Below are 26,097 nucleotides of genomic sequence, written 5' to 3' on the forward strand. Positions count from 1 at the left end.
CTCCCTCCCTTCCTGTCTCTAAAAATAAATAAATAAAATATTTTAAAAAATGAGGAATTTACACACTGGGTTTTATTATATACTAATTCTAACAGGGTCTGAAATGAAACTCAAGTAACCCATCTTTTAGATGATGGAAAATCTAAACTTTTCCACAAACTTCATGCAAGAAGTAATTAAAGTAATTGAACATGAAATTAAGCAGCACCCCCATAAAGTAGGATATAAAAGTAAATATTACAGGAAAAAAGTTGTCTTCTTGCTCTATATTAATCTCACGAATTGTGCACTTACTCTATTTCTTTTATTATTCAATGATGGGGTTTTAGAACTCAGGTTTTATTAAGACTTGTTGGAGAAAAGACTTCCGTTGTAAGCTAGCTACAGGTCTAGGTATGTTATTACATCTTTCCCAGTGACTAAAATATTAGATAAAGCCAAGCATGGTGAGAGTAGGCTCATCACAAAACTGAAACTTTTCCTAATACCATCAATGACAGAGTCAAGATGCTGGTCAGAAAGAAGGGCTAAAGCTACAAAAGGTGTACTTCATTTACAGAGCAAAACTCTGCACCTCTTTTTAATAAACTCTGCTATTCATATAGAATTCAGGAACATCTAGGATTTGTTGAATTTGGCTGGCTATCCAGAATCTATTCTCAGTTCAATTTCCTTTGGAGAATTACCTCAACCCACCTGACCCCTCACTGTTGCAAGCAGGGTGGGATTCCTCAATGAAGGTCCCCAGTATTCTTAAAGCCATGGGGTAGATACAGGATATACACTAGGCCTGTCTGATTCATCTCAGCAGACTGATGTGAGGACAGAAAAATGTGTGGGGACTAGTGATTTCAGCAGTGATAGCGATGAGCTGGTCACATCATTCAAGCTGCCAAGATACTGGAATAGTCCTGCTTCCTATCCTTTCCCAAATTTCCATGCATTCTGTGAGCTACAAGCCATTCCTTCAATAAATCCTTTTCCTTTAAGATGGTCAGGGTTGGTTGCAACTAAAAAACCTTAACCAACATGATAGGGAGATCCTTGCTTGACCTTGGTTCACAGAGGGAAGCTAAGCTTATTGAACCCATGCTCAGTATCACTCATACTATGTGGTATTGTGGTCCTATGATATATATGGCTACTCCTAAATTCAATACAAAATTTTGGCCAATGGTCATTTAAAAAAGACCAGTGTTCAAATCTGCAAATAAGAAATCTTCCTTCCAGTTTTTTTTTGTTTGTTTTTGGTTTATTTAATTATTATTTTAAAACTTTATTTTAATTGTTGTTCAAGTACAGTTTTCTGTCCTTTACTCATCCCTCCCCACCTCCCTCCCTTTCCACCCTCCCTAGTTTTTGTCCATGTGTCCTTTATATTTGTTCCTGTAAACCCTTCCCATTCTCCCCTGAAATACCCAATGGGGGCCCTGGCCAGATAGCTTAGCTGGTTAGATCATCACCCCAATACGCCAAGGTTGCCGGTTCAATTTCTGGTCAGGACACATACAAGAAGCAACCAGTGAGTGCATAAATAAGTGGAACAACAAATCAATGTTTCTCTCTCTCTCTAGTCAATCAATCAATAAAAAAGTAATAAAAATTAAAAATACAGAATGGGTAAAAGAGGTGGTGGGTTCAAAGAGAAAGCTTCCAAGATGAGAGAAGATGAAAAAATTGAGTCATGTGAGTATTAACTGAAGAGACGTGCATCCTTAATATTGACTTCAAGGAGCCATAGCAATCAGTACTGTGTGTTTCTGAGGTATCATAATCATGGTGAAAAGAAGGTGGGCATTAGAGTCAGGCAGCACTGAGTGCAATGTCTTGACCTTCTACTTAGCAGCTATGTGATTCTGTTCAAGTTACATAATCTTCCTGGACCTCAGTTTTCTCATCTGTAAGCTGGATAATAATCATAACTGCAACTCATAAATTCATCAGCAGGAGCCAAGTTGAATACACACACACACACACACACACACACACACACACACACACACGAAGGAAGTATCTAGCAGCCTTGATGCTCAGCAGGCCCTTAACAAAATAATTACTATGCTAAACAAATCTGTGGAGCACCCACTCTCTACCTAGTGTGCTCTGAGACATACTGAAATGAATTACATAGGTTCTTACCTTCAGGCAAGAATATGTGGCTTTCAAATCTGAAAAGAACAAAATAAAATAGAAAGCAGATCTGAACAAAGGTTATAATGAAATACAAACACACACTTGTGGAAGCCCAGACAAAGGAGTGAGTCACATAGGCTTCACAGAAGTGATATGTGAGCCAAGCCTTGAAGGATGAGTAAGATGTTATTACATATGGGGGTGCAGAGAGGCAGATTGGCATCTAAAGCTGAAGGAGGCAGTCCCACAGCTGCACAAGTTCAAGGACAGGACAGAAAAGGAAAGAATCAGTGGTCTGATATAAGCTCCACAAAGCCAAGGACCAAGTGGAATGATCACTCCTGTGTCTATCCTGAACTTCTAGGACAGTGCCAGTCCCACAAAAGGCACCCAGTGGTTATTCTGTGAAAATCTCAACTAGAAGAACAGAAGACAGAATGGGGCCTGGGAACGAAGAATTAGAAGGCCATGCTGAGAAGCCAAGTCTCCATCCTACATCTGGAAAGGCAATGAAAGAAGGCCAGAGAGCAGTAAAGACACTTTAGAGATTAAATAAACAGGGCTTGGCAACGGGAAGAATGTGGGAGGGGAATGGAGGGAAAGGGGGAGCTCTGATTAGAAGTCTGGAAATTTTTTTGAATTGAAATGGTTCAGTGTCTAAAACTATCACTGATAACATCCATGAATTTTGACCACTGAAAACCTTTTCAGACAACAGCCCTGTCTGAACTGCCTCATGAGAGAATATGGCATTCAAAGGCTTCCAGGAGAAACTGGAAGAGTCCAGGCATTCAGCCCTGGCTTAAAGATATACCACTGTGTGACACTGTGGATGCTACCTCACCTCCCTGTATCCTAGCTTTATTATCTATAAAATGGGGCCCAGAGCAGTGTATTTTAATAAGGTTGTTAGGAGGACTAAAAAGAGAAGATATACATAAAGGATCCAGAATGGCTCCTGACACATGCAAAGTGCTGCATAAATGTGACCTGCTAGTATTCCTATTGTTCTTCATCTTCCTATTATCTATTATATACACTAGGCCTGTCTGATTAATCTCAGCAGACTGATGTTGATGTGAGGACAGAACAATGTGTGGGGACTAGTGATTTCGGCAGTGACAGAGACGAGCTGGTCACATCATTCAAGCTGCCAAGATACTGGAATTGTCCTGCTTCCTATCCTTTCCCAAACTTCCATGCATTCTGTGAAGGAGGGTGAAGAATGAGCCCCAAGGTCCCACATGACTAAATTCCCAATTCAGTGATCTTATGTTGAAAGAAAACTGAACCCTAACCACATCCAATAAAAGGTGTTGACTCTAGTCAACTAACAATTTTCTACGGATGGACTAGATGGTTTGTGGACAGCTTTTTCATTAAAAAAAAACCTACAGATTAATAAAATATCTAAATATGGGAAGGCATCTATCACAGAACCATGTGCTAACCAACAGACACTGTGGGAAGTACTTCACAGTATGGACTCAGCCTGCTAGTTATGTTTGAAGCCCGTCAGGACAAGCAACTTGGAATAGGGGGTGGAGGGAGTCCTGCTAGAGGCTCAGGATGCACCCAGGTAGGCAGAGAAGGTGGAAGGCTAGGTGAAGGAGAAGCAACAGGGAACTAACTAGGGACACTTTCTAATGGTTATAGAAAGTAGAGGGGATACAGAGAAGAAATTAGCACACCATGCTTTCTCTTGTGGTTTTAAGCAGGGTGCCCTGTTGGCTATGTTTAGTCAAATAAATTTATTTGATGGTTCATTTTTCAACTACTATACATGTTTGTGTTTTGCAGTTTTAGATAGTCTGTTAAGCATTCCTAAATACTATATGTAATTCTAACTTATTTTTGTTTAATATTTGGAACAATTTTTAACCCACTATTTGGGGTGGAAATAAAACTAAAACTCAAAGTGAAAGAGCACAATTTCAAGGCAAAATAATTACAATATGACACGAAATTTGGGTATGGCCTGCATGGGTGGTTAGGATAAAAAGACTCTTGAGAATTGAGAATCAAAATTACAATTTGGTTGATTTCCTTAATTTCCATACTGAAAATATAAACAAGGATGTGCTTTATTGTAGAAACCTGACACTGAGTAGCATCTGTGGGTAACCTTAAATTTGAAATGAAGTCTGCCCCTCACCTGTCAGAATGTGTCTCAGAGAAAGCCCCACTGGCGATGTGGCCCTGTGACCATTGTCAGGGGCTCTAACCTACTAGAGGAAGGAAGGACCTTCATAGGATCAAGTGTAACTAGCCTCCACCTTCCTATCTGTTAACTAACAGAGGAGAACAGACATTACGGATTACAGGCAAAATTTGAATTAGAATTCAGGTATATCACCATCTGCCCTTCTGCTAAGCACACACTGCTAATAAATTTTGGAAACTGTTAAACCACTAACAGCATTTCCTTCTTTTGGGCACCCTTTAAAACTAAAGGAGCAGGAGCTTCCCTGCTACGTTAAGGTAGAACAGAAAGAGCCCTGAAAATAAGTATAGACCAAGATAAGAGGGTAAGGTATTATACAACCTTTCGTTTATACTTTTTAAAGTAATACAGGTCCTTTGCAAAGCTGCCATATAGTCATGGTAATTATCTTAAGCACATTAAGTTTTAGTCTTATTCTATATTTAATAAGCCTATATGAATAATGTCACTTTTAGTAAATTATCACTGTTCATAACACAATAGAAAATACATTAATAAAAATTCTTAGTTGTTTTTTAAACTGTAATTTCCAGTTCTGCAATCTGAAAGTAAGACTAATTCTTGTACTTTCATATATTAGGAAAACATAAAAATGAACATGGTAAATCACATAAAAACACTTTTATTTAACAATTAGACCAAAATATGAAAATAGAATTTACATTTCCTAAGATCTGATGTAACGCTGTGATTAATATGGCATTCTTCCCCTTTATTGAACTCTGACATATACACACCCTCTATTAAAGAAACACAGAATAGCAAGACAGGTTACAGGCTCTGTAGACATTAAAGCTATGTTACTGAGAAGCAGTCTAGAATGACTGTAAAAATATTCACAGACTACAAGATGACTTTACCTCTTGGAGGCTTGCTTTACTGTCCAAGCAAGAAATACTAATGCTGTTATCAGGGAACACAGGCAGAAAGATTTTCCATCATGAACTACTTTAACTTGGATCATCACAAGTTCAAAATAAACCCCAAATGCAGAGTCTATAGAATATTCATTTCTCAATAAGAAGGTACACAAGTTACCTGGAGATATACTTTTGGATCTGCCCTTTACCCAAGTCCTGATTATTATTATCATTTATTAACTCAGTCATCTACTGGTTCACTCAACAAATAGTATTTGTCAAATCCCTACTGTATCACAGACATTGAATACTAAGACTAAGAAATTGATATGAGCCCAGCCTGCACAGTAACTTTGGGGTAAGGAAAAGAGAGTTGGGATATACCTGCCACACCTAGAAATAAATAAGCAATATAATTTTTATACTCATGGTTTGCTTCCAACATCAAATTTATATAGAAAAGAAAGAGGCTGTCCTTTAAAAGAAAAAAAAAAGTCAGCAAATCAAAAGCATCATTAATCACTGTCTCTTTTAAATTAAAATGTTCACAAAAAAGGTGGGCACAAAACCAATGTGGGAAACAAATCACTCCCCTTGCTGAGTGAGGGTCAGACTCTAAATGGGAGAGTCCTCACTATTTTCCCAGCTCATCTCCTGTGTAATGGATTCAGAGAAGAGATTTCCGCTAGGGCTCTGATAATTTGAGGCTTGGCTTATGCTCTTTAAAAATGACACTTGGGTGGTTACTCTAGTATTGTGACTGGTGTGAGAAATAAACCTTCTAAGCAATCTCTCAGTAAGGTCTGGCTTTCCTGATTTGACCTAGTAAATCTTGAGTTTCATTACTGACTTTTTGGGAGTCCTCAAGATTCCATTTGCAAAATGGCCATCCCTTGTAAAGCAAATGTAAAACATGCCCATGGACCTGAGAAAGGATTTCTGACAGTGTCTGAAAGAGTTAATGAAACCCCAAAAGAGACTCATTTAAAATCAGCAATATTCAGCAAGGAGCATTTGGGGTCAGTGTTTCTCACTCTCCTGTTCTTGAGAATACTTCTATCCACACCATAGTTTAGAATAGGTCAGGGTACAGAGAGATAAAGCACTGAGGTTTTCTGCTGTGTATACAGCATGGAGGGAACTCAGCCTTTGACAGACTCAGAGTTTCCCTCATGTGAAATATCAGCCCAAAGAAATTTAAATATGTTTAAAAACTAAAATAAACCACCTAAACCTAGTCTATGCTATGCCATGAAAGCTGGGAATTTCAATAGCTACTGAGAGGATGTAACCATAGTATTTGAGGAATTGGATTTTAATGGTTCTACTGCTGTCTACTACGAACTGTGCTGTCTAATCAGGCAAGGTCCTATTTTTAAAAGTTCACACTCTTGTGGAATGCCTATGACAACAGAGAGACACTCCTGCATCAATCTTTCCTCATACTTTGTATTAGTCATAAAGTTTATATTCATTATTCCTTTATTTTCTTGTTTTTTATAAATATATCTGTCTTAGAAAGAGCAAGTGAAGATAAAAACATAAGTTGTACATTCATAGTAGTCGTAATGATGACATGCAGCATTTATTGAGTGTTTGCCATGTGCTACACCATGCTAAATGCCTCACTTACCTTCTCACATGACTCCTGTCAACTGCAGAGTAGGTACTACTCTAGTTTCCCATTTTAAAGCTGAGAAAACTGAGGTCAATGTCATAAAAACAGTGAGTAAAATAGCTGCAATTTGAAACTGCCAAGTAGGCAATTAACCAGTACCTCTTGCTAATACAAAACTAACCCTAAATGGAAAGTAGTTGGTGGGAGAAGTGGAGAAGGTGGAAAATTTTAAAACTACAGCACGATACAGCTGATATACTCAATGGTGAAAAACTGAAAGCTTTTCCTCTAAGATCATGAACAAGACAAGGATGCTCACTCTGACCATTTCTATTCAACACAGTACTGAAAGTCCTGGCCACAGCAATAAGATAAGAAAACGAATTAAAATGCATCCAAATCAAAAATGGGGAAATAAAACTCCCATTTTTTACAGGTGACATGAAATTATACATATAAGATCAAAAAACAAAAATCTACTAGAACTCATAAATGAAGTTAGTAAAACTGTCAGATACAAATTCAGTATACGAAAACTCTTTGTGTTTGTATACACAAATAACAAATGATTAGAAGGGGGATTAAGAAAACAGGCCCATTTACAATTACATCAAAAACATAAAATACTTAGGAGTAAATTTGACCAAAGAGGCAAAAGACCTATACTCTAAGAACTGTAAGACACTGAAGAAAAAAATAAAAGATACGAATAAACAGAGTAATGTACTATATTCATGGATTAGAAGAGTTAATATTGTTAAAATGCCTTTAGTACCTAAAGCAATATATGAATTCAATACATCCCTATTAGAATGGTACTCTTCCCAATGGTACTCTTCCCAGAACTAGAACAACTAACCCTAGAATTTCTGTGGAACCACAAAATACCCCAAATAGCCAAAGAAGGTTTGAGAAAGAACAAAGTGGGCATTATCAAACTATACTACAGAGCCATAGCAATAAAAACAGTATGATACTGGCATAAAAACATATATGGAACAATGGAATAGAAGAGAGCCCAGGAATAAATCCCTGCTTATAAGGTTAACTTATCTATGACAAGTGAGACAAGAGTATAAAATGGTATAAAGACAGTCTCTTCAATAAATGGTACTGGGAAAACTAGACAGATACATGCAAAAAAATAAAATTGGACCAATTTCTTACACAATATACATAAATAAACACAAAGTGGATTAAAGACAAATGTAAGACTTAAACTTTGAAACTCCTAGAAGAAAATATAGAAAGTAAACAACTCTTTGATATTGGTCTTAGCAATATCTTTTTGGATATGTCTCTTCAGACAAGGGCAATGCCAGAAAAAATTTAATGGGACTCTATCAAAATAAAGTGTGAATGAAACCATCAGTAAAATGAAAAAGCAATGTATGGAATAGGAGAAGATACTTGCCAATGATATACCTGATAAGGGGTTAATATCTAAAATATATAAGAAACTCATACAACTTAAACCAAAAAGACACAAAAAATCCGATGTGAAAATAGAGGATCTGAATAGACATTTCTCCAAACAGGACCCAGTTGGCCAACAGACATATGAAAGGATGCGTAACACCACAAATAATCAGGGAAATGCAAAATAAAACCATGAGAGGATATTATAGCACACCTGTCAGAACACCTATCATCAAAAGAATCAGTAAATAATAAGTTCTGGCAAGGATGTGGAGAAAAGGGGACCCTCAGGCACTACTGGGAATGTGAACTGGTGCAGCCACTATGAAAAACAATATAAAGGATCTACAAAAAACTAAAAACAGAACTACAATATGACCCAGGAATTCCACAGCTGGGTATTCATCCAAAGAAAACAAAAACATTAATTTGAATGCATATATGCATCCTGTGTTCACTGCAGCATTATTTACCACAGCAAAACTATGGAGACAACCTATATATCCATCGATAGATGAATGGATAAATAAGGACTGGAAAAATGGAACATTGTATTATGCACCATTAAAAAAGAAAGAAAGAAAAAAGAAAGAAATCAGCCATTAAAAAGAAAGAAATCTTGCCATGTGTGACAACATGGACAGACCTAAAGGATATTATGCTAAATCAAAAGAGTCAGACAGAGAAAGAGAAATACCATTTTACTTATATGTGGGATTAAAAAAAGAGGAAATGAATAAACAAAATGAAATAGAAACACACCCATAGATATATAGCATAAACTGATGGTTGCCAAAGGGGAAGGGAAGATGGGGAAAAATTAAAATAAAAAATAAAGTTTAAACCTGCATCACCTCACCCCCCACCCTCACCCAACAAAAGAAAACTGAAAACCTACATAGCACAGTAGACCTAGCCAGTCACTTATGCCATCTCTAGTCACTGTTCTCCCTCAACACCAGGATCTCAATTTTGTTTGGACAGCAATGTACTTCATTAAAATATTTGCCATTTCAGGCTCTCTTGTCATTGCAAGTAGCCCTAAACAAGGTCCTGGCCAATGAGATGTAGACAGACATTCCTTCAAAGTAAGAAGGCAAATAAGGAAGATATATTTCACTTTACAAAGAGGCAACATCTGGAGAGAACAAATCTCTTTGTACTTTACTCTTTTACCTTCTTCCTATAACTTTGATGTCTAATGCTTCAGGGCAACCTGTGACTATTAGAAAAAAAGCATATAACAAAGGTGGTGGACTGACAGGCACAAAGAAGCCTCATCTTGGAAGAGCCCCTTAACTAGCTGTGCCATCCTTGGAGGGTCTACTTTTAGACTACTGCCCTCACTTGAGTAAGGCAGGAGACTACAGCTGTGACCTGTAAGCCATACCTGGAGCCTGTTTTTATAGGAACATAGTCATACCTGTTGATTTAAGCATTTAGTATGGTACACAGGAGAATTGGGTAGTTGTGACAGACTGTGTAGCCTGCACTACCATCAGGCTATTTACAAAAATGGTTTGCCAACCTCCGGATTAAGTCACTGTAGTCAGGTTTCTGTTCCATGCATCCAATTCAATCCTAACTGAAATACTGAGAGTTTTTCAAGAATGGCTGTAGGTAAAAAAGGAAAAGTATTCACACTTTCTACTCAGTCAATATGCAATAAATGTGTATTTAAAGTCCTACTATGTTCCAGATCCTTTGTGATCTGCTAGACTCAGAGACATGAACACTGTCCCTGATCCTCAAGAACTTGAAATCTTTGTATAGTAACGTGCTTCAGAAATAATCACAATTGTCACTTACAAGTGCTAGGGAAAAATATAAGATGCTATATACACATCATAAATCAGGGAGCCTGACAAACTGAAAGAGTAAGAGAAATTATCTCTGAAAAAATGACAAATACCTGTTTTAACATAAAGTTGCTCCACCTACCCAGTTTTTACTCACACATAAACCACTCCTTGGTGGATATTCAGTCACTTTTCAAAGCACCACTACAGAATTATTTAATAATAACCAGCTTAAGCACACCCAAAGGAACCCAGATTCTGAGGAGGCATCTGTCTAGAAAAATCTCATTCAGTGACTTTAACACTTCCATATGACTATGAGTTTATACATCCAGAAATAGTTTTAAGAGGAAAAAACATTTGGGCTTCTATACTAAAGGATAATTTATCAATGTAATTTTACACTACTGCCCCCACAATCAAGCCACCCATGCTTGTCACCTTGTCATGGACACTCAGCAATCCTGGAGACTTGCCCTACAGTGACTTCTAGAGAGAAAAGACTACTGTGCTCTGAAAGGAAAGTGAACAAAGGATGTTTTCCAAAACACATAAATTCAAATGCTCCATAGAGTAATTTATGGTAAGATGAAAACAAATATAAAATACACAATGCCAGATTGCAGTCAAATGAGGAGGAGAAATGCAAGACCCATAAGATCTTGACATTGGGATGGAGAGTCATGAATGGTCTTCTAGAGAAATGAGTTCAATCCTTAAGTCCTAAAAATTCTAAAAACATAGCCACATAGAGGGGATCTGATTGAATTATCTCTAATTCCTTTGTCACCTGTCTCTCATTCCTCTTTGGCTGATTTACTAAACACTGTACAGGAGGGGCAAGGAGGTTCCGAGTGTTTTCCTCATCAGCCTTCCATTCTGGATTTCCAAACACAAAGTTGTCTATTAAACATCCCACATTTAGAGGTACAGAATTAAGCAAATGGTAGAGTACCTTATTAAGTACTCTGAACAACATGAAAAATAACTAACACTTTATGCACCAGGCTCTTCGCTATTGCTTTTATATTTATTTATTATTGTATTTAATTTTCATAGTAGCTTTTTAAAAAGTGGCTCCAATTCCCTCAGTTTTAAAGACGAGGAAAGCAAAGCTCAAAGAGGTCAAGCCGATTGCCGAAGGCCACACAGGAAATAGTGGGTGAGCTCGAGTGAAGACCTAGTTTAGTTCATCTGATGCTAGATCCCTCATTCCTTACCACTTACACATTCAGCAGCTCCCTCCCTATGCTTCCGGGGAAGAGGGCTCTACTGTGAGGTTCCAGCTCCAACCTCAGGAATGTAGAGGTGGCAGGCAAGAAAACAGAAGAAGAGAAAACATCAGATTCTGTTTTGTTATCTCTCTCAAGAAATTTCTGGACTGATGCTCTTTGGTCTAACAACAACCACAACTTTTGTCCAAAACACCACCATAAGCCAAATTTATTGAGAAATGTATTAGTGCTGATCTAGGTACCTGCCTCAATTGACCAATCACAAATCAGTTGGGAGACAGAGATAATTTTGCCTCCTTGAAATCAAAGAAGATCCAAGAACTGAACAGAAGAATGGCTTTGAGTTTCAGAACTCCCTTTTCAGGTAAGCCCTAAGGCTAATCCATTTTACACAGCAGCACCCACTGCTATATTCACTCATCCATTAGCTCACCTTCTTTTCTGTCCTGGGGGACCAACTAGAAGGTGTTCCTCTAGGAAGAAACAGCTGCATGTGAGAAAAGACACCTAAGAAACCAGCTCCCTTGACACACAATCTGTTTGTCTCTTTTTCTCAAAGAGGCACAGAACAGAAAACATCAACTCTGCAGAAAAGGAACAGGCCTCTCAGGCTAGCTATTGCCCCAGTAACCTGTGAGTTTGTTAATGGCATAATGTTGATTTACAGCAACAAGCATGAGCAATGAAGAGGACAACAACTCCAAAAGAACTGATAAAGTACAAAAGAAACATAGAACAAAGTGACAAATACACAAAAATAAACCTCATCAGAATAGTGTAGGAGGAAGGGAGTGCAAACTGAAGGTTGCATTTCAGGCATCAAAAGGCAGGAACTCATTTCACACCTCAGGAAACAGGTGAGGGCACCAAAAGTTAAGAACAAGTCTCCAAAGTGCAAGAGGTCATGTGAACAGAATGTCTGGAGCATTATCTGGACTAACAATGAGGCACAGAGCCTGGGCCTGGTTCTAAATCCCACCAAATGGTGGGCTTACTTTTTACAAGAGGAAAGAATTCCTTAAGGCTGTGAGTATGATGTGGAGCAGCAGCTAGAAAAACAAGCCAAGTGGGGGAGGTGCCTAGAAATGTGACAATCACAGGGAAAGTAAACAAGTTACTTAGCCCATGACATAGCCACAAAGTCACAAATTGGGACTTTTAATGCTCTCTGCAAATCATATCTATCCTCCAGTCACAGAAATCCAATGATAGGATTGAGTTTCACTTGCAGCTCCATTGATGGATCATAACACCAAAACATATCAGAAGTAGTATTTTGAATAAAATCATGTGACTCACACTATCATATCACATTATATACCATGTGAGAGTGAAAATATCAACTTATTTAAAGGAAATGTTAAGAAGATACTATAAATTGCATAAATCTGTTTGGCGTTTGTATTATGTATTAGTACTTCATGAGTCTGGAAGTACGGGAAGTGGCCCAGGTCTCTCATGGCTTGTAAGAAGTCCTCCTTTCCTAAGTGTATGTGAAAGAGATTCCGTATTAGGCAATCCTAGAAAATTTAAAGGAGTTTACAGCAGACCCATATGGAAAAGAATTCAAAAGGAAAACCAAAAGAAAGAGACCAATGTCTAGATCCTCTGGCAGCATCAAAGCGAGGCCACAAGTAGGCACAAGTGTGATGCCCAGAGGGCTGCAAGGTGAGTAAGCGCAGGATGGAGATGTCACACAGGCAGGACTCACTCTCCTGATGTGTGTGAGGAAAACATCAACTACTGTGTGAGGAAGGACAAGGCCGTGCAGCTGAAAGCAAGAACAGAGATACACTTTGAAAAGGAGACAACAGGTAAGGGCCAAGGATGCTACTGTGTAAAACAAAAGCAGTCAAGCCAGGCAAATACTACTACTTCTAGTAGACAGGGCTAACAGGTTGCCTAAAAACATCTGTGGTTTAATCATTTTGAAATTATTTAAGCTTCTAAATTGCCATCAGCTAGAGAATGGCAGAAAATAATTATAAAATGCAGGTACAGTCACATAAAACTAACTATCTGAGCTGCTTGAGAGCTGACAAAGGCTATTTCAGAGACTGCAAGGGGAAGAACACACCCAAGAAGATGGGGGAGGGAGGAGCGTAATGAAGCACCCCTCAAAAAATGATGAGCCGAGGAAGTTAAATGGATGTTCGTCCTTCCATACCACAGGAGTCAATGAGAGGAAATAATCTTTTTACCATCACTCTGAGAAGAACAAGTTACCAGGCAACAGCCAATGTAGCTTTCTGGAGACATGTAGTGCCAGCCCCTATGACCTAGTGACCAAGTCAGGTAGATAAAGGGGAAACAAGAGATGTAATCTCACAAATTTCTGCTACTCTCCTAATTCTGTCTCTGTGATATTCTCAAAAGCAGGCAAGGAAAATGCCAGTTGGCACACCACACCCATGAGGAGGTGTGCTGTCAACCTAGAGATGCCTAACAATGATGTACCACAGATGTCCACCTCCCCACCAGGATTATTTAATCTCCCTGTCCATGAGAACCAACAGAGCTTCCTATGCCAGCCAATGAGCCTGCAGTCTAACCCCAGGGTCTCCCTATTGCCATCCTGTATCACTGCTTCTCTTCCTACTTACCATGAAGCCCTGAGTTTCATCTCTGAAGAGCGAAGACAACAATCTGGAAAGGTAAGTGAACCAAGAGATGAAAACTCACTCGGCAGCGGCACTATCCGTATAGACTCTCCTGGGTTCATCACGACTTGCAGCAGTTTTTGTTTTTCATTTAATGACACATGAAAGTGCATACATACTAACTTCAAGGACACTGACACAAAACAGCCCAAGGAGGCCTCAAATTCAGAGTGAGCTCCAGGGAGCCTAAGAAACTTTCAGTCTGGAATCCGCCTACAGGTCCAAAACTGCAAAGATCACATCCAAAAGATTAGCTTTTAGAGATCAAGTTCTGAATGTTATCTTCAAGACTGAGATTTCTGAAGAATCAGCTGCCCTCAATCCAAAATTGCCAGGAAACAAACAAATTACCCCTCAAACACTCTAGGAAAGTCACAGTGAGATCACTTAGCAGGAAAAAAGAAACTGGAAAACTAAACTTAATATGTATTCACCGAGACCTGAATTAATAAAATTCCACCATAAAAAGGATTTTTCAAAATGTTAGGTCCAAGAATACAGCCATATTGTTCCATCCTAGCAACCCAGTTGATTCAGTTTAATTACCATATTCCCCCGCTTTCTAAGTCCCTCACTATAAACATTCACAAATTTCATCTCAGTGTTAGTACTAAACAATATTCATTAAGAATCTCGCCATAGTGCAACATGTAAGTAAATCAAACCTTTGATGCTCTATTTTGCAAATTTCATGGGCCACTAGGGATAATTAAAAGGGCAATTATATAAAGTTGGTACCATTTTGAGAAACAAATGACATTTTCTGCTTTAAAGCACTTGATAATTTGATATTTTGCTATTAGGGCCATCACGTGTACTTTTATAGACAGGCAGCCAAATAAACAATAAATGTTCCTTAACAGCCTCTAATGATTGCTTTTGCCCACTGATATCACTCACCATCCTAGTCCATAAATCATATACTAAGAGATTAAGGTAAAGATAATGAAAAAGTATCAGAAGCCATTAAGCCAGAGGGGAAAAAAAAATAAGGCTAAAAGCGCTGATTTCTTCTGAGCTTTTTGCAAAGACACCCGGCAAAGTCTGAGATTTGAATGTTGCAATGTCTGCCCCTGTGTTCAACCACTACTCTGAAGCCAGCAGAGTACATTACAGCTTATGAAAAATACAGTGAAGAAACTGCTAGTGGCAGAAGCATTTAACTTCCTTGTTAGCAGCCTCCCCCAAGTGGCACTTTTTCACCGGCAAGTTGTTTATTATGTTCCGTGCCAGGCAAAACTGATTAAATGGGGCTCTTAAGAATCAAAGCGTTATAAATTCATGGAAATACAGCAAGCAATAAATTCCATGGAATTAAAAGCTTACTAGTGCTATTAGCATTTCAGGGTGTTTGAATTGTTAATACTGATGTGCAAAAATGATGTGCCTCTAAGACAAGGCAGACGGAGGCAACGCAGGCGAGCAGCTTGGAAAATTTTTTTATATTAAAGAGGCACTGGGACTTGGCAGTTGTTATAGCCACAGGAATGGAGAAGGGGAGCAATTATCTTCAAAATTCTAATCAGCCCTAAAAAGTCAATTCAACCACAGAAGAGGGAAGGCACCAAATAAAGGTTTACATGCAGAGGAAAACAAGCGTAAAAACATTATGCAAAGGACTTATGCTTTGAATGAATGGAAATTTTGTCTTAACAACTAACAGGGATGAAAGTTTTATCTTCCTACCTGGTCTTAGCATGAATGGGGCCCTGCTTACTGTGACTGCACTGATCGAGGTTTCCCACAGGACAGATTACCCTAGATCAAGTCCCCAAAAAGTTATTAAATAAGGGTGGGCACATGGTGAGGTGGCCGAAAACTTTCCCTGGAATGTCATGTTTCATCTTTGACACTTTCTGGAGGCTTATCAAGTGTTATTCTAAAGTGACAAGGGGTGAAGAAATCAATGATTATGCCATTAGACAAGTGCAAGGCATGAAGTAGTAATTCTATTGCACTCATCTTCTTCTTTCCAACAGAAATGCGTCTGAGGATCTCTGCTAGACAGATACAAATGTATGAGAGAGACAGAGAGAGAAAATTAAGGAATGCTTCTTGAAGACTTAGATATTTTGGGGGAAAAGTGTAAAAATATATTTCCCTTCATAAAAGAAATAATTACTGTCCACAAATACAGTGGGATCTGTTGAAAACATAGTTTAAGAGAAAGTGTACTCTTAAATCTAGAATTACCAAAACTCAGAAAAAAAATGCAATCCAAAGCTGTCAGTCTAGACAGATATCCAAAACATGTATTCATTCATTCCAGAGTTGGCCAAAATGTACCATTTTCTAATAAATCAAGAAAACCTAGTTCCTTTGACAAAAGAACCACTTACTTAATAGAATCTACTGATGGATCATTGGTACAGACGATTATCTCTAAGGCCATGTTCCACATGTGATAACATTTGTACCCACTGAAGCTGTCTGCTGCTTCTGCACAGAGAGACAGATTTTTTGCTCATGTACCAAAAAATACAAAAAAGACAAAGAGGAAAAATCTTATAGAGAAAAACTCATATCCATTAGTATGCTTCCATGGGCTTAAGTCCAAAGCCATGTGTAGTTATTGGAGCAACGTTTCACCGGGTGCTTGTATTGATAACACTGCTGTTCAAAATGGTTCTAAGACAAGACCTACTATGTGTATAACATTGACAGAGGAGATGAATAAATATAAGACATTGTTCTTACACTCAAAAAGCTTAAGAGTCTCACTGGGGAAATAATTGTAAAGCAACTATTATATATTCTAAATCAGGAATCAAAAGTCTTAAAAGACAGGTCCTATATCCATTGGGATTTTTAAAAAAAGATTTTAGCTATTTACTTTTAGAGAGAGGGGAAGGGGAGAAGAAAGAGAGGGGGAGAAATACCAATGCGTGGTTGCCTCTCACACACCCCCTACTGGGGACCTGGCCCACAATCCAGGCATGTGCCCTGGACTGGGAATTAAACCGGTGACCCTTTGGTTTGCAGGCCTGCACTCAATCCACTGAGCTACACCAGCCAGGGCTCCATTGGGATTTTGAAGTGACTTTAAGATAAGACATATACCATAAAATAAACCCCTAAACAAGGCAGTATTATATCTATCAACATTCTATACACATAATGTGCATGCAATAGTCTCTGATTTTAGGAGAGTAAAGAATAAAACCTGGACAAATAGATCACTGGGGAACCATTGCTTTATATAACACTGAAAATGAAAAATAATATGTAGTTCCATTTGTTTTGTGTTTTTCGTTTGTCCCTTGTATCAGACAAAAATGTTGCTATGAGAAATGTCCAAGACTGCACTGCCTATGTTTTCTTCTAGGATTTTTATGGTTTCGAGTCTAACATTTAAGTCTTATCTATTTTGAGATTATTCTTATGTGTAGCATAAGAAGGTGGTCTAGTCTCATTTTTTTGCACTTGTCTGTCCAATTTTCCCAACACCATTTACTGAATAAACTATCTTTAGCTCATTGTATGTTTTTGCCTCCTTTGTCAAATATGAATTGACTGTAAAGGTGTGGATTTATTTCTGGGCTCTCCATTCTATTCCATTGGTCTATGTGTCCGTTTTTGTGGCAGTGTCATGTTGTTTTGTTACTATGGCTTCAGAGTATAGTTTGATATTAGGGAGTGTGATTCCTCCAACTTTGTACTTGTTCCTCAAGATTGCTGTTGCCACTCGGGGTCTTTATGGTACCATATAAATTTCTGGAATATTTTTCAAGTTCTGTGAAATACATCATTTGGTATCTTGATACAAATTGCTCTGAATCTACAGATTGCTAATGATGTTAATTCTTCCTATCCATGAGCATGGTGTATACTTCCACTTATTTGTATCTTTTTCAAATTCTTCAGTGTCTTATAATTTTCCAAGTACAGGTCTTTTACATTCTTGGTTGGGTTTATTCCTAGGTATTTTACTCTTTTACCCTTTCTCTCAGGGGTCTCCGGCTAAGATTCCTGAATAGAGATGAGCCCCTCCCTAGAAGTTCTCTCAAAGTCTAATATTTTACATCAAAAAGGGCTTTCACATTAGCTTTCCTTCCTTCTCTAACATGCTGTAACATCTCCAAGATCTTTAAAAATATTTTATTCATCTTACTGTTCTCAGGCCTATCTACAGAACCCAGAATATAGAAGAAGTTTGTGGCTTATCAATTTTAACTGAATTGCAAACAGAAATAGAAGACAAAGATGAGTGACAGCTGATCCTCAAGATCCCCCAAGAAGCACATGACCAAGGCAAGCCTGAAAACAATCCTTGAGGGCCTGGACTTTCAAGTCCAGGCAAGAGCCTCCCTCATGCCCTGGCAACAGAGAAATGGCAAGGATGGAACTGCTGGAGCTACTCGCTACCAATAAAGGTGTCTCATCAGAAATGAAGCCAGCCGAGAAGAGAGAAGAGAGAAGAAACATGAGGATGGGCTTTAGGGTTTAGATTGTGTCCAGCCAGATCATGTCTACACCTGACCTATTTAGTCTCCTTTTGCTTAAGCCAGTATGGGCTGAGTCTTATATGACATGCAATTAAAAAAAATGTCCTAGAGGATACATAAATCATGGAATTCTATCAAATTATCATTATGCAGGAGGTAAGTCATACAGTGTGGGGAGTCCAAAGTAAGAAATGTGGTTGATCTGCGCTAAATCAACTCTTTCTTATTGCTAGGTTTTTTAATCAATCAGCAATTCCACCTGATTTCACACTTACTAAAAGCTAGGATTTGAAAAGAGAGATCATCAAAATTCACTATCTGATCTTAATTCACTATCTGATCTTTTTTAGCAGGTTTGATAGCCCTGAGGTAATGACTGTTCCCTCTTTGGTATCCTAAAACAACTATGTCCAAATGGCTACTATGCACATATATAATCCAACAGCACACACGGATAATTGGGGAAAGTTAATTCCATCCTCCAACCACCAGTTTTCTTTCCCAAAGGCAACCACTGCTAGCAGTTTCTTGTCTCTTTTCCAAAAATCTTCTGTATATACAATCATGTTTTTTGTATGCATACTCCTTTTCCCCCCCTTCTACCCAAAGAGTGGTGTATTTAAGTACTTGGCCACTCAATATTTATCAGAGATGCTTCCATGATTGCAAATATAAGGTCAATTTCTTTCTCAACAGCTGCATAGCAATGTCCCTCACTCCATCCCAGGGGTGGACCATAATTTAGCTATTCTGCCCTGACAAACATTTAGACAATTTCATCATTTTTGCTCCCAGAAACAATGTTGCAAGTTATATCCTTATACACAGGTATTTTATCACCTGGGTGAGTTTACATCCCTGGAAGCAACAGCTGATTGTTGCTACTACATTTGTGAACTAAGAGTCAATAATCTTACAGTTGGAAAAATAAATCTCCATTACCTTTCAAATGCTCTATACCTGAGCTTCCTTTTCACTGGCATCTCTCTGATAGGACTAGATGATCAGAGGCCCTTGTTGGACATTGTTAACAAAACAAAGAGAGTCGCCCTAGCTGGCGTAGCTCAGTGGATTGAGCAGGGGCTGAGAACCAAAGTGTTGCAGGTTCGATTCCCAGTCAGGGTACATGCCTGGGTTGCAGGCCATGACCCCCAGCAACTGCACATTGATGTTTCTCTCTCTCTCTTTCTCCCTCCTGTCTCTCTCTAAAAATAAATAAATAAAAATCTTAAAATTAAAAACCAAAGAAACAAACAAAAAACAAAGAGAGTCACAATTCTGGGGTATCAGCTGAAATCCACACAGCCAAACCCAAACAACCAGGTAAAATATTCCCACCACCACCCTTTTTAAAAATAATACATTTTATACACTTATAAAGAAATCATTTGCGCCTACACCTCATAAAACACATGTGGCTACTGGGTACATTTCACACCCGTGGGACTTTGCGCGTGGCATGGTAATCACAAGGCCCTTCCAGGGGGAAGCTGGAGGAGATCCCCTGCCTCTCACACTTATCATTTCTTCATTTTTTCTGTGTTTTCCCATTTTTTATCATGGCATGGACCATTCTTTCTACCTGTGTTCCTCCACTCTAATTATCCTTTAATTTTAAATAAAATAACTGACTTTTTCACTCATAGTTAAACCTTGCTACTTTACACAAATGATGACTAGATAGCAAAAATTAACGAGCCTGAAAAATCATTAAAACAAAAAAAACCCCACAAAGATCAAAAAGAAGTAAAACTGCTGCATTAGAAAATAAACATTTGTTCTTACAAGCAAATTCCACAGACTTGTGAGGAGTGCAGAGCAGGAGATCTGGCTGCTCTCTAACATCCTCTCTTTCCTAATCTACACTGTTACTTTCTCTACACAGTGTCCAGTGACGATGTTTTCTGAACAAAATACCAGAGCACATGGTAGAATAAGTTTTTCTGAGTAACTTCCAGGTTCAAAAGGCAATCTATGAGCTCGGTTTTATTGCTGTAAGAATTCCTAGGCTCTGTTACAGGGGAGAAAAAATACACTGCCTTTGTATATTCAGGCCGCTTTAACATAACACCACACACTGGCAGCTTACAAACAACAGAGAGGTCTAAGATCAAGGTGTGGAGAGATTAGGTGTCTAATGACAGCCCACTTCCTGGTTTATTGATGGCCATCTTTTTTCTGTGCCCTCACATGGCAGAAGGCAGTGAGGAAGCTCTCTGGGGTCTCTTTTAAAGGACACTAATCCTAGCCAAGATGGCTCCACCCTCCTGGTCCAATCACCAACCAAAGGCCCTGTCTCTAAACACCATGACATTGAGCTTTAACATATGAATTTGGGGTGGGGAGAATACAAACATTCATTCTACAGCATATATGAAAGAGGTTCCATCTTAAAAAAAAAAAACCAGGATGTGTCCAATTCAATCTCTTTGTCTTCTTATTCCACACTAGGGCTCTCCCAACATTCTACTAATTCAGCTGAAGGCACATCCCTCAAATATACTCACACCAGAGATCAAGGTGTCATCTTTAACAACTCCCTCTCTCTTACATCATGTACTCCATCTATTAATGATTGCTGCCTAATTTTAACTCCTACATATCTCTTAAAGTCTTTCTTTCCTTGCCCATCCACCATCAATATTATAGTCCAAATTATAACCTCATCTAGCTGTGTCTTCTGCAGTAGCCTCCTGGCACATTCACCTGTCCCACACACTCTTCCTTCTCTTGCTTGCACACCTGTCTCTCAGCACACCACATGTACTCCCACCCTGTGGACTTGGTGTGAGCTGCTCCTACATGGAGTGCACTTCCCCTAACCCATGTCTGGCTCCTCCTTATCATCTCAGCTTACTTCCTTTGGGACACTTTTCCTGACCATCTGAAGTAGCCACTCACCTATGCATCCTTTCTGTTACAGCACTACTTCAGTTTAATGCCTAGCACGTGAAATCAAACACTGCCCTACTTTATTTGCTTCTTATCTCTCTTTGAAAGGTCATAAGGGGGAGAATTTATTCTTTGCCCTCCATGCTCTATTCTCATTCCTTGAACTGTGTCTGGCGCGTAGAAAGTTACAGCAAGTCGCCTCTAAAGCTGGTTGCCCATAATTCCTCCCTTTTGTATATTCACGTGCCCGTCCAGAGAGCACAAATCTTTCTCCTGCCCCTGAGGACCAGCTGGCCACCTGATGCACTTTTTACTAATGGCAAGGAATGAAGAAGTACTACGCCAGTTCCTAAGAAATCTGATCCTTACCTCTTTCACCTGAAGTCCATCATGCTAAAGAGACCAAGCAGGGCACCACATGATGGCTGGCAGCCACTGCCAAATGTGGAATTGAAGCCACAGCTAAGCTCCCAGTTCATTGCATTCATGTAACCAACCTGCTGAGCCCCACACAAATGGGAGAAACTCTAATTGTTTAAAACATGACTCTTGAAGTTTCAGGGCAGTCATGAATAAATAAGTAATAAGCATTGATGTTTATTACTTAAGAATCAATGACTGCCCTTCCTACTAGTTTTTCTGTATCTACTCCCACTGCCCCCAGGCATTCTTAATTTCACAGAGTGACCTTCCCAAAATGCACATCTGATCAGGTTCTCCTACCCCATCCTACCCAACTCTCACTACAAATAATAATAATAATAATAACAATAACAACAGCAATAACAACAAGAACTGTTTTGTAAGCACAGATCCAAGTCTGTGTACATTTTTTTCCTGCAACTTGTATATTTCCTTGGTCTCAGGCTCATCCTGGCACCTTCTACATGTGTTAGGTTCCTTCAATATACCACAGACCATCTCAACACCAGGGGCATACCATTCCTTCTCTTTGGCTCCCCATTTATACTTTATCTCTCTTTCTTTAGTTCCTCATTTTAATTGTCATTTCCTCTGGAAGCTCTTCCAGACTTCCCTGACTAGGGCAAATCCCTCACTGTAGGCTCTCCAAACACCATACATTTCAATTTTTCTAGTCCTCAGTAGATCAGCCTTTATTAGCCTCCATTAGTCTGTGACCTACATGAGGTCCCAATTATGTCTTTATGGACGCACTACTGTAAACTCAGCAAAGAACACTATGGCTGGCATAGAGGAGAAGCCCAAATATTTCTTGGAACAGTGAATAAATGATTAAAGTGGTCACATGGACCACCTGCTTCTGGCCACATCACATACTAATGATGTAATCCAGGGCACATCTAACCCTAACCCAAATAGCCAACCCACTGCACTCAAAGCACATCTGAGCAGTGGAAAAAAGTCTTCTGTACTTTCTCCCATATGAATAGGAATTCTTGTTCCCTGTCCTGTGTACCTCCCTCCCTTCTTCCCAGCCTCTATCTGTCTCTCTCTGGCAATGGACACAGTGAAGACTAAATGTAGCTTCTACCTACGTTCCTCAAGTGCTAGGAACATTAGGCCTAATGCTCCCTTAAAAAAGCCTCTATGTATACGTTCTGTAATAAGATCATGGTAGAGCCAATGAATCTCGTGCACAGCCCTGAAAAACCTTTCACACTACATTGGTCACATGGTTTAGCTTTTGAAAAGCTTGTTAGCCCCAGGTCTCCCTATCTGAACTCAGAAGTATGCAGGTGTCAAAAGTCCAGCTTTGCACAGTTTTAGCACTGAAATCTGAGTTCTGCATGGCTAAGAGACTGATTCAAATTCTTAAAAATGAGCCAAGTGGATCCCTACCTTCTGATGGCAAGTGGAAGATTAGAAGGAGAGGAAGGTGATTTAAAAATATAATGTTATCCCCTGGCTGGTGTAGCTCAGTGGATTGAGCACGAGCTGCGAACCAAAGCATCGCAGGTTCAATTCCCAGTCAGGGCATATGCCTGGGTTGCAGGCCACGGCCCCCAGCAACCGCACATTGATGTTTCTCTCTCTCTCTCTCTTTCTCCCTCCCTTCCCTCTCTAAAAATAAATAAATAAAATCTAAAAAAATATAATGTTATCCTTAAAAATTCAGAAGTCATTTCTTTCTACTTAGGACCTTAAAGGTGTTACCCACCCACTCCCTATTTGCACCAGAAGAAGGTATCAGGATGTCCATTACATTTGTTTCCACTGGGCTCTCCCTAATAAAAACAGCATTTAAATATTTTCATTACATTAAAATTAATTAATAGTGAAAATTATGAATGTCCTTGAGAACTTACTACATTCCGTGCACTGTGCTAATAATAAAAATAGTAACATGACTGAGCCTCCATTACTGACGTTTGCTGTCTATGAAGCATTGTTCTAAGCATTTTTTTACTGGAATAACTGCTGCAACTACTCCAAAAGGGGATACTAATTTAATCACCATCATTTTAGCTGAGGAAACAAGGCTTAAAAATCTGGTTATTTTCTCAAGATCACAATGCTAAAAAGCAGCAGGACTGGTCCTGCCATGCAGAACTTTAACCCTGAACTCTTCACTGAGTTGGTTCAATATAATCTCCACAGCACAGCTAGGGGCAGCCCCTTTCACTCTTCCCATTTCTTAGATGGGACAACCATCTAAGAGGGTCCCAAGAACTGGCATCTCCACACTTAGAGGAGGCTGACACCACCCAGCCTCTCGGAGGTGCACGCCAGCATGAAGCACTGGGCTGTGCCAAGTACTGTCTGCAGAATCACAAAGCAAGGAGATAGAGCCACCTCACTTACAGAAATGGCTTTATTTTTTGTTTACTAATGTATCTCTAGTACCTAAAATATTGCCTGGAATAAGTAAGCACTCAGTACCACTTCATATGCATCAGAAAGGCCATCATTAACAAATCAACAACCAAGTGCTGGTAAGGTTGTGGAAAAAAGAGACCCTGGTGCATTGTTGGTAGGAATGCAGACCAATGAAGCTACTATGGAAAACAGCATGGAGTTTCCTCAAAAAAAAAAAAAATTAAAGATGGAACTGACTTTTGACCCAGTGATCTCACTGCTGGGATTATACCCTAAGAATTCTGAAACGCTGATTCAAAAGAACTTATGCACCCCAATGTTCACAGCAGCATTATTTACAATAGCCAAGTGCTGGAAACAGCCTAAGTGCCTTTCAGTAAATGAGTGGATCAAAAATCTGTGATACATTTACACAATGGAATACTACTCAGCAGAAAGAAAGAACGAGCTCCTACCTTTCACAATAGCATAGATGGAAGTGGAGAGTATTACACTAAGTGAAATAAGCCAGGTGGAGAAAGAAAAACACCATATGATCTCATGTATACATGGAACCTAATCAACAAAACAAACAAGCAAAATAGGAACAGAGACATAGAAATAAGGAACAAACTGACAGTAATCAGAGGAGGATAACAGGAGAAAGAAGAGGAAGGTTCTAGTCAAGGGACATGTGTAAAACGACCTAGGGTAATGGACAACAGGGTCGGGATTGTCTGAGGGAGCAGGGAGTGGGCAGGGCAAGGCAGAGCGATGGGGGAAAATTTAGGATAACCATAAATGAGCAACAATAAGAAAAGAAATGAATTTAAAGCATCAAAATTTTCAAAAATCTTGTGGACTCCAGATCTTTCCATCTCATTTCAGGAGTGTGTGGGTGCTAACTGGCCTGACCTTGTACAATTTTAGCATTCAGATCTAAGCTGTAACTGCAGTACTCCATGAATTTTCTGTTACTTCTGGCAAAAAAAGCCACTAGTCAAGTAACTTCACAAAGACAAATTCCTTCCCCATCCTCTCAGCACCTGGCTTCTCCCATGCCCCCTCCTTCAAACCCTGGCTGTTTCAGAATTTATGAACAATTAAAAGGGAAATACAAACTGCCTAAATAAACAAAATTTCTGGACTTCACCTATACTCAAAGAAACGAACAAGAAAAAATATAAGGTATACTTTTTTCCCTATGATTTGAGTGATAACAAAAAATGTTCAAAGTCACCATTGGTAAAGTTGCAGTGAATCAACACTCTCATTCAGTACTAGTAGAAGTGTAAATTGGTACATTTTGTAAAGTAAAATGACAAAGATGTGTGAAAAAAATCTGTAAGAATTCCCTAACTTTTCTTCCACTAATTTCCCCTCCAGAATATACTAAAGAAACTGAAACTGATAAACAAACATTTGTGCACAGATATGCCCTCTGCAATGCATTATAAAAAAAAAAAAGAAAGAAAACAACCTCCATATACAACATGAAAGTTAAATTTTATTATATCTGAAAGGACAACATAGCATGTAGTCCTTTAAGATGTTTTTAACAGTACTTTATGACATAAGAAAATGCCCACCATATAATGTGAAATTTTTTAAAAGGACACACAATTCTATATACCATGTAACAGCAATTTTGTTAAGTATGTGCACATACGATGAAAAAAGAATGACAGAAAACATGCTATTCTCGGTGTTGGAATTCTAGATTATTTTTACTTTTTATACTTGATCTACTTCTCTATAATTTCAAATTCCTTTGATGAGTTTTACATTTGTAATCAGAAAATAATGTTGTTCATGAGAATTTCCTACTCTGTATTCTATTACTAACAACATAATGGAGACCATAGGTAATGGAATTTCATGACACTTGCCGATGACAATTCTATACTGGTCTTCATGTAATTTTTTTTTCCCACAGAAGGAAATAAAGAAAATGTCAGCTCTATTCCAGAACTAGATGAAGCAAGACCCTAGAGCACAAGCAATTCAAGTCAGATAGTATGTACAGCAAAACAA

General features: G+C 38.8%; 1 protein-coding gene across 22 annotated transcripts in view; it reads right to left on the reverse strand.

The window, feature by feature from the left end:
* Positions 1-26,097, reverse strand: part of FOXP1 (forkhead box P1) — a 627,100-nt gene that overhangs the window by 284,738 nt on the left and 316,265 nt on the right. The window contains exon 13 of one of the 22 annotated variants that reach the window (XM_045832486.1): positions 2,140-2,168. The exons of the other annotated variants lie outside the window; for them this stretch is intronic. The gene's annotated coding sequence lies outside the window, so the exon portion shown is untranslated. The remainder of the gene's footprint in view (positions 1-2,139; positions 2,169-26,097) is intronic. 22 annotated transcript variants of the gene reach the window in all.

This window comes from Phyllostomus hastatus, unplaced genomic scaffold (assembly GCF_019186645.2).
Source record: "Phyllostomus hastatus isolate PE091 unplaced genomic scaffold, TTU_PhHast_1.1 phas_contig_16, whole genome shotgun sequence".
Taxonomy (NCBI): Eukaryota; Metazoa; Chordata; class Mammalia; order Chiroptera; family Phyllostomidae; genus Phyllostomus; species Phyllostomus hastatus.